We start from the raw sequence: 9,053 nt of genomic DNA, 5'->3' as shown, positions 1-9,053 counted from the left end.
CTTCTCTGTTGTATGATCAGATGATTTGTGACCTAGGTTTATTTGAACGCTTTGTTAGGAGTGTGGTATCTTTATACGCTTTGGTACTGCTATACAGCTACATATATTTACAGATGGATTTTAACAGTTGTGTGTTTATCAAACGTTTTGATACTGATATGTATTTTATAATGCGCTTTGCTACTGATCTGTATGTACGTTATTACTAAGCCCCACCACCAAAAAAAAAAAAAAAAAAAAAAAAAAAAAAAAAAAAAAAACCGGATGTCCTCTCTATCTGAGATGGAGAATGCTGCTTCAGATGTATATGTTGTTGATGTCTGAGTGATGCACATACTCTATACTTGTTATTCTTTCCATTAGATCCTATACCTACACACAGAGAGAACAAAATTCATAAATATCTCGGAGATAAAATACTTCTTTGCTGGAACAAGATCTTTCTGACATCCGGTTTAACTAAATTTTCAAGAACTGTCTGGTTGTCAGACACTTGACATCATTTTCTATTTAAAGTGTTGGCTGTTTGCATAGGATTTATATGGAAATTAATAAGTAGAGTATAACCGTGTATCTGGTACTTGTATTAGCTGATGCTTTGATACTGCCTTTTTATGTTTTATCAAATGCTTTGGTGGTGTTAGTTTTATCATAAGGCGCATTGGTACTGTCCTATGAATATGGCGCCTAGGTACAGTTCTGTGCACTTTGAGGCGATATGTTATTGCGATTTTTATTATCTAGCGCTATGGTATTGTTATTGATTTTGTATTTGCAGGCATTTTGGTGCTGCTCCCTTTGTCATCAGGTGATGATGTGCTACTTTCGTATCATCTTATCCTTTGAAATTGCTTTGTGTATTATCAGACGCTTTGATACTTCGGTGCCATTTAAATGTGCGAAATATCAGGCGGTTAAGTGCTGCTCTATGAATTACCATGTAATCTGGTGTTGCTATGTATATAACCAGGCCGTTGTTTACTGTGCTTTATCGGAGACTTTATTTTTGATCTATGAGTTATCATAGGCTTGTAGCCGCTCTGTATATCATCTGAAGATTTGGAACTTTAAACAATGTTAATTTTAGGAATGACAGACGCTATGTATTCTATAGAAATTCTTTATCCTACGCTATTTGCTTGTACGCTTGTTGATGCGATACTCAAATTAAGCTTTAAATCTTTATGTTTTAACAACGACACACGGCGCTGATAACGTTATGAGATGTGCACGCTCTTGTTTACAAAGTTGCAAAATCAAAGGTACAGTCTGATTGTACAAATCGAACACAAAAAAACACGAATATCCAAAGTTTTTAAGGATGCATTTTATTATTAGTTTTACATTTGTTCGCAAGCGGCCAATGCAAAGTATTTATTTTGTTTTGAAGATTACGTCTGTGCTGGCGTCGGGGGTAGAAGTTGCAACACTGTCTTGATATTCACTTTGACCCTGTCGCCATTTTCGTCAAAAAGAGGGTTCAGAAAAAATATCGACTCGATCTGGGTGGTAGTTAGTGTGGCAAAGAAATGTGCCTGAAGCATATAGTTGTTTATTTCCAGACAACGTGTGAAAATATAGCGTTTCTTGAAATACATATACCTCATGCATAGTGAAATACAATTATCACAAACCAATAGTGATATGATTCCATTTCTTTTAAATTTCAATTGAATGACAATAAGTGTAAGCGTGTACATACGATATTATACCGGTACGATAAACACGGAATACGATTAGTTATCCAACATATCTGCTGATTGTTTATCGCCATGGTATCTATAGGATAATTTACACGGCACACCACAAAGCTAAAGCAATTATATTTTTTTAAAGTTTAATGCATGTAGTTTGTATAGGCATATTGTATAAGTTTCCTATATATAAGATTCTTTTTTATCAAACCTACTGATTTATCCCCGGAGACTTTAAGGGGTACCAAGTGGACGCCACTTCCGATTATCTGCAGTACAGACTCCGCCTCTCGCCTCCAGAGGTCAATTACTTCAGTGCCGTTCAAGCCTAGTGGGAAAAGGTGTTTCAATCATTACTCTTGAAAAGTACCATTGGTGTGACAGCTTAAAAGTTAGAACAACGAACCTTTATGTACTTTAAGTATTTCGGGGGTAAAATAGACTGACTTTAAAACTTAATTGAATCAAGTGTGTAACCGAACAGTAAATATGACCTAGGTTAGAATTATTTGTAGCGGTCTGCGCTGTAGGTGTTTTTATATAATAGATAGAGCTGATGAACATGTTTTTCTTTGTAGTTCAATCAATACATGGTTATTGTTTCTATTTACCACAACGAAAATAGTCCTACCGTTTTGAACACTTACCGGTGAATTCTATGTTAACCTCTATCCAGAGGGCTTCTAAATCGTACATAAGGAGTGTTTCGTTGACATTTTCAACCAATGCATCTTCGACTTTGAGAACTGACTTGCAGAAAACGCCATAGTCGAGAAGTGGGATAGTTTGTACTTTACGAAACCCCAACCTTCCTATGCTATTTATTCGCCGATCGAGAATGATAGCATTCCGAACATTCAGGGCTGTAGAAGAATAATAGAAATAAATGTAATTGTGTTTAATAGCCATACGGTAATCTTTAATTTTAAATTGAATGATATAATATAATAATTACTACTTTTAACATTGATATGATCAGTAAATTAAACTAATTTGAAAATCTATTTAATTCTAAACTTTGAGAAAAATAAAAAAGGTTACCAAAAACGGCCTGAAAATCACCCACGACCTAAAATATTCGTCAACAGTGTTAAACCAACAGATAAACCACTTTCACATTTACGACATGCTAAAATGACAATACATATGAATATGAGTAATGAACAAACTGATTATTTTCACCTTAGCTTTCCAAATTGCTGAATTTATAAAAACAAAATATTTTTTACTCAAACTTGAATCTATATGATACCTTTTTAAATACTCTTTGATATGGTAATTCGAATAATGGATGCTATTTTTCCATAAACTCTTCATGTTTAATATTAAATATATATGCTTCAGTTTGTGTCTGTGATTAATGATAATAAACGAATTGCAATCAGATGATTCCAAAAAACAACAAATAGGAACAGTTGCATTTAAACAGGGACAGTATTTTACCTGCATTGAATTGACACATTCATCTCATGTGTCCAATACATTTGATTAACTAGCGTTCGGAGTATCCAAAAAAAGACATTCGGCCGATTTGTTCAGAACATTTTTAAAGTTAACAGCACGATTAACAAGATTTTGATTATAAGTTAATATATTTAAATAAAACAAGTCCAGCTGAAACCGTTGTCTTAATCTTGTTAGAAGTACTGTAGATCAAAAGTATATCCCTGTTAATTTTTTGAGCAGTAAAGACTTTAAAGCTTAAAACGACACCGTTAACAACGCTGTTTACTTTAACAAAGTTCTGAACGATCAGCCCAGTGAATAGCTTTTTTATAGTATATTCATACCTTATATTTCAGAAAACAATTTACAGCTGAAGACGGTCTGCAAAGTTTCTCGACAATTCTCTCCAAGCATCTGTCTATGTTGGAATCATCACAATCACCATCAAGGTGGATGTTTACCAAGTACTTATTCGCAAGGTTTGTACATGACACTCTGCAAGAAAAAACAGAGGAAATGGTATGAAGGTTTGTTCTTCATTGTCCGGAATAGTTTTTAACGGAATGTCTTTATTGAAGGACACATTGTTCGATATTTATATTATACTTTTCGCGGGTACATCAGCAATAACGGTCGATCATATCCTAATGAACTTATCGTTTTCATCCATTTTAGGCAAACTATATGAAGTGTATCGAATTGTATTCATGTCCGTGTTGCTGTTTTTGAATTAAAGCCCATTTCCCTAAAACTATCAAACGATGAAAACGAACAGGGTGCTGTTAGATTAAATGAAGTAAGTCATTTTGGTCAAATTTAGCGCAGTTTCGTATAAAAAAATCACAGATTATTATTTATGAGGAATAATAAGGCCACACCAAATCGATGTTTCGTTTCTCGGAATTACTCAGGTATTATTTTGAAATGTGAAAAAAAAATCTTTTCGCGACCGCACCTATATTTTCATCGCCAATTATATTATAATTAATTATACTTTTCCTGCGCTGTTCAATTTTTTTTGTAAGGGAAGTTACGTATGCGTGGACTTTTATACTGTATATCGACCGGTTTATGATCGGTTTCAATAAATTCAATCAAAATTACGACTTTCGGTAAAAACAAGGTGTCTCGCATTTTGGAAATTTTACAAAATTGCTTATTTGGTTAAAAGGTGGCTTATTTTATGGATTGAAGTTGGCATTTATCAAACATTACTTCATTATTTAATTCAAGTCATGATTCTCGTCACTATAATTTGACTATATGAGGTCGATGCTGTAGAAAACAGCTGAACTGAGCATGAATATGCTTCAGTGTTTGGTAAGAAATGATGTATCAAACCCTTTTTTGACCAAATACTGGCAAAAAATGCAAAAATAATATCTGATCACAATTAGCGGTCAGTACAGAATTCAACACTTGTCCGGATCGCCCTACAAGAAGGTAAGGTTAACTTAGATTGATTACCTTCATTTTGTTCCTTGAACAGTAGAATCTGGGATAAATAAATCAACTCCTCGACCGTAATCGTATTTGGAACATACATTTATACTTTTAATTTCGGTCAGCGCACGCCACTGCATTTACTGTGATATTCAAAACGAAATTAAGTCAAGATATTAAAATGTATTTTCACTCCCAAATTGTTTGATGCTTCCTGTGTAAAATATCATTTTCTAAACATCCAAAATATATCTTAATAAATCTCTTAATACAATTGCAAATGATATTAAAGTGATTCAGGAAGATAAGTTGTTTCAAACGTTTTCCGTAAAGCTGAGTTTTTTGTTGTTTATTTCTTTTTATAAATGATCATCACACTAAAAATATGTTATGATCAATTCAGAAATTTGGTTTATTCATATACTAGGCTAACTAAAACGGATAAATAAATAGAATGTATTAGAACATGTTTCCATTGTCCAACAGAGATTAAAGTCAAGATTGTATTCGAATTTGTTAAAGGCAATTTTATTGAATAATCTTTCTTCTGTATATTGATAATTAGAGCAATTGTTTCATTTCTTCGCATGCTGATGGTTTTATGAAACTGCCGTTCATTTTGAAACATGGCAACCTATAGTCTTTCATTGTGAAACATTGAAACCTTCAGACTTTCATTATAGGACTGCCGTTCATTGTGAGACATGGCAACCTACAGTCTTTTATAATAAAACATTGAAATTATCAGACGCTCATTATGAAACTGCCGTTTATAATGGAACAATATTTTTGCAAAAAGTTACAAAAATGTAAGGCAACCTACAGTCTTTCATAATGAAACATTGCAACATACAAACGTTCATTGTGAAACTGCCGTTTATTATGAAACATGGCAACCTACAGTCTTTCATTATGAAACATTGAAACCTTCAGACGTTCATTATGTAACTGCCGTTTATTGTGAAACATGGCAAATCTACAGAAAATACCTGTCAATAGTAAACAGAAGTCCGAACAGCACAGCCTTAAACAGGACCTTAAATGTCGAAATTAATATATACCATAGTATGGTTTTGATAAGAAAAAACATAAAACTTAAGTCAACTATTGGACACATGCAAGGGGAAGTTCTTTTTAAACATCACTAAATTATGCTCATGATTTATTTTTACATTCTGAAGAGTGTATGTCTTTACAGTTACCATATGTTGTTTAGTTTGATTAAAAAGTGTTTGAATAAAATTTATAATGACATTAATAGAACAGGGCAAACGCCAAGGACATAGAACACAGAAACATCCACAAACCAGAGGCATATGGAACAACAGCACAAAACTCAGCAGACAACACAGTACATATATACTTGATAACAAAAGGGTTGGGGTGTCAAGGATTGTTAGGTACCACATTGGAACGGTCAGTAAAATGTAAATTTACTGGGGGTTTTAATAAGTTTATGTGCACAACCTAATTCTTGTCCAAACAAACCCGAATACAGTAAAAACGCAAATGGTAAATTTTACCAAAGCATGCATTGCCTTGAAGAAACGTAATAATAAAACAAATAATAATAAACTAACAGGTAAACTCCAAGTACTTCTATGATAATGGATCCCGGCTTTATCTGCAGACGAAGGAATACAATACAGACGCCAAAGACATAGAACACAAAAACAAAACAACACAAACAAGAAACATGAAACAACAGCACAAAACTCCACAAACAACACAGTGCATTTATATTATATAAAAAGGTTATGTTTATCAAGGATTGTTACGTACCGCCTTGAAACGGTCAGTAATGATATAAACCAGTACTCACGTTCATTGTTCTTCGTATCAACAAAAATCCTCAGACAATAAAAATGTTCTATGAATTCAAAGTTTTCGTAAATTAAACAAATTATGGATAGAACGGTGATCAATTAGTTGATAATGGAAAATAATTGTTTGTTCTGACATCAACTAGATCAAATTAAATAAACATACCTTTAAGGTAAATGTTTTAGCATTTCTTTAAGATAGTAATTAGTTTAACAAAATATATCCTTTGATAAAAAAATGCAATTAAATGATACAATTATTGCTGGGGGATGTAACTTTTTTTTCCAAATTTTATCAAGGAGTGTATTATTGAAATGTATGTATCAACTCAGTATGGTTATTTTGAAGCAGATTCACTTGTAATTTAGTAAATACATTTTTGCTGTTTCAAATAAAAACGTTTTATAATCTGTTAAAATAACTACACTTTTTGACAGATGCTTGTTGATAGGTTGAGCCAATTTGTGTTTTCCGGGTTTGGAGGCAGGGGTGGTGTTTAGTGTTTATATTACAGCAACACTCTTCTGGTTTCTGTTTTTATTGCCCAAATGTACATTCATGCAAAAAATACAAACGAAATATGTATGTATATCATGTAATACAAAGCGTTATAACAAATGATATCAATGTTAACAAGTTTATATTGATCTAACTCTTTGTTTGTCGAACCCGATTAGCATTATTTTCCACAGCAACAACTAAAAATAACTTGGTTAATGCATAATTTAATAAGATTTACCATTTACGTTTTAACTTTATTCAGGATTGTTTGGATAAGAGTGAGTTTTGTGCACGTAAACTGGCTTAAACTCCAGTAAATTAACATTGGACAGACCGTTCCAAGGCGGTACCTAATAATCCTTGATAGACATATCTTGTTTTATATATATATATATAAGATAAGATCTTATAAAGCACAGTACTTTGTAGATATTTCTGTTAAACTAAAATAATAAGACTTCTAATTGTTGATATTGTCTGTTGAAGGTGTTGATTTTAGTTTTCATCGTTGCTATTGTTTTCTCTATTTTAGTCGTTAACCAACATATTGGACAAACATGGCACAACTTGGTATCCTTCCGTTTTTTATTTATAGATGAAATATTTTCCTAAAAGTATCATGAAATTATTTGATAACCAAATTTTTTTTTGGCATTAAGTCACAAAAGGGAATAGTTTTGTATGGTATTTCTCTTAAGCTAACTTTATTAAACGAATTTGTTATGAATATTCTAAATTAACCCCAAAACACCTGCAAAATATATATGACATTCCCAAACATTTGGATTTTTGAGTTGATTTTTATTAGACAAAAATCACATAGCCTGGATGCAACAATATTGTACGTGTTAAGCTTGTTATTATTTAGAAGGATATTCACACTCTTTTTGCATTTGAATTCCCGAAATTTCGTATCTATATTTAGGTTCAGCGACTGTGTGTACACTTTTTTTTACATTTTATAGAGTTTAGTTCAAATTGAGATTGCCGATGTTCTTCTCGAGTTCTATTTTCAGGTTCAAGTTGTATTATAAAATGCTTGACTGTTTGTCGACTGTTTTACTATTTTCTTATGTATTTTCCTCAATTTTATCAAGTTATCTGGTGTGTTGTATTTTATGCCTTCTTTTTTCAAACTGGTTTTCCAGTCATCAGGAATATTGCGGATTAAAGTATGATATTTAATAAACCCTATATACCAAGATCGTAAAGTCTCGATACGACGTAAAAGTCATAAAAAGATTTCTTCTATAGTCATACAGATGTTCGACATATTTTACAACCCTATCATGCCATTCGTTTTAAAAAAATATGTTTTAATATTAAGTAGTTTTATTTTGCTGTTGTTCCATTTCTGTTGCTACTATCGCAGCATCCGTCTTATTTGTAAACGATGCCGATGAGTGTATAAAAGCCCGAAGAAAAACTTATTTTAGTTACAGGCAACTAATTAAAGTATATGTAAACTGTGTTATTTTGTAGTATTGCGTGTCTATGTTTTTGGTTAGCCTTTCGGTTCAAACCTCCGTCGTTTTAGACATGAGCAAAATATTTTCTCTCCAGAAGATTATAGCCAATGAAAACGCTTGAAAGCTGAGTTCCGGATTTCACGTTATATCTACCCTCACAGGTTCATAAATGTTTATGGGGGTACATTTTGTGCTTCAACGCCACGTAAAACAGCAGGTCCTTTTAGGGGTTTTTTATGTTTGTGTTGTTGGAAACATCCTTATAATGATCCGACTGCGTTATTGACATCAGATTCCACTTCTGGTTCCCCATTTTGTGTTATATCGCCCTTTTTACACTCAACTGAATGTGCACATTATTTACCTTTACCAAAACAATCGTTTCTACATATTGCATATTATTCAGAATATTGTTAATTGTATGCAATCACATTTACAGGTGTTGATACTTGTTTTTGAATCATTTGTAAAAAGTCAAGGATACAAAATGAATTGTTTAAGCATTTCTGAGAAAAGTCTATGTAAACTTCTAAAATCAAGAAATGTTTGGACCGTAAATAATTAACAAAAAAAAAATAGTTTACAATCAAAATATATTTCGAATTTTCTTTGTTGAACGGTTTTTAATTATTTTACTGAATATTGCGTCCATATTTCAACAAGTACATGTAAATGG

At 32.3% G+C, this 9,053-nt stretch overlaps 1 long non-coding RNA gene across 1 annotated transcript; it reads right to left on the bottom strand.

Annotated features, from left to right (window-relative positions):
* Positions 1-1,993: 1,993 nt before the first annotated feature.
* On the bottom strand, positions 1,994-2,781 carry LOC128246571 (uncharacterized). The gene is made up of 3 exons (XR_008263284.1): positions 2,736-2,781; positions 2,342-2,557; positions 1,994-2,022 (listed from the first exon to the last, which is right to left on the bottom strand). It is a non-coding gene; the product is annotated as an uncharacterized LOC128246571 (long non-coding RNA).
* Positions 2,782-9,053: the final 6,272 nt, after the last annotated feature.

The sequence above is a fragment of the Mya arenaria genome, chromosome 9, assembly GCF_026914265.1.
Source record: "Mya arenaria isolate MELC-2E11 chromosome 9, ASM2691426v1".
In the NCBI taxonomy this organism is placed as follows: Eukaryota; Metazoa; Mollusca; class Bivalvia; order Myida; family Myidae; genus Mya; species Mya arenaria.
Note: the sequence above shows the minus strand (reverse complement) of the source record. Positions and strands in the feature narration are given on the sequence as shown.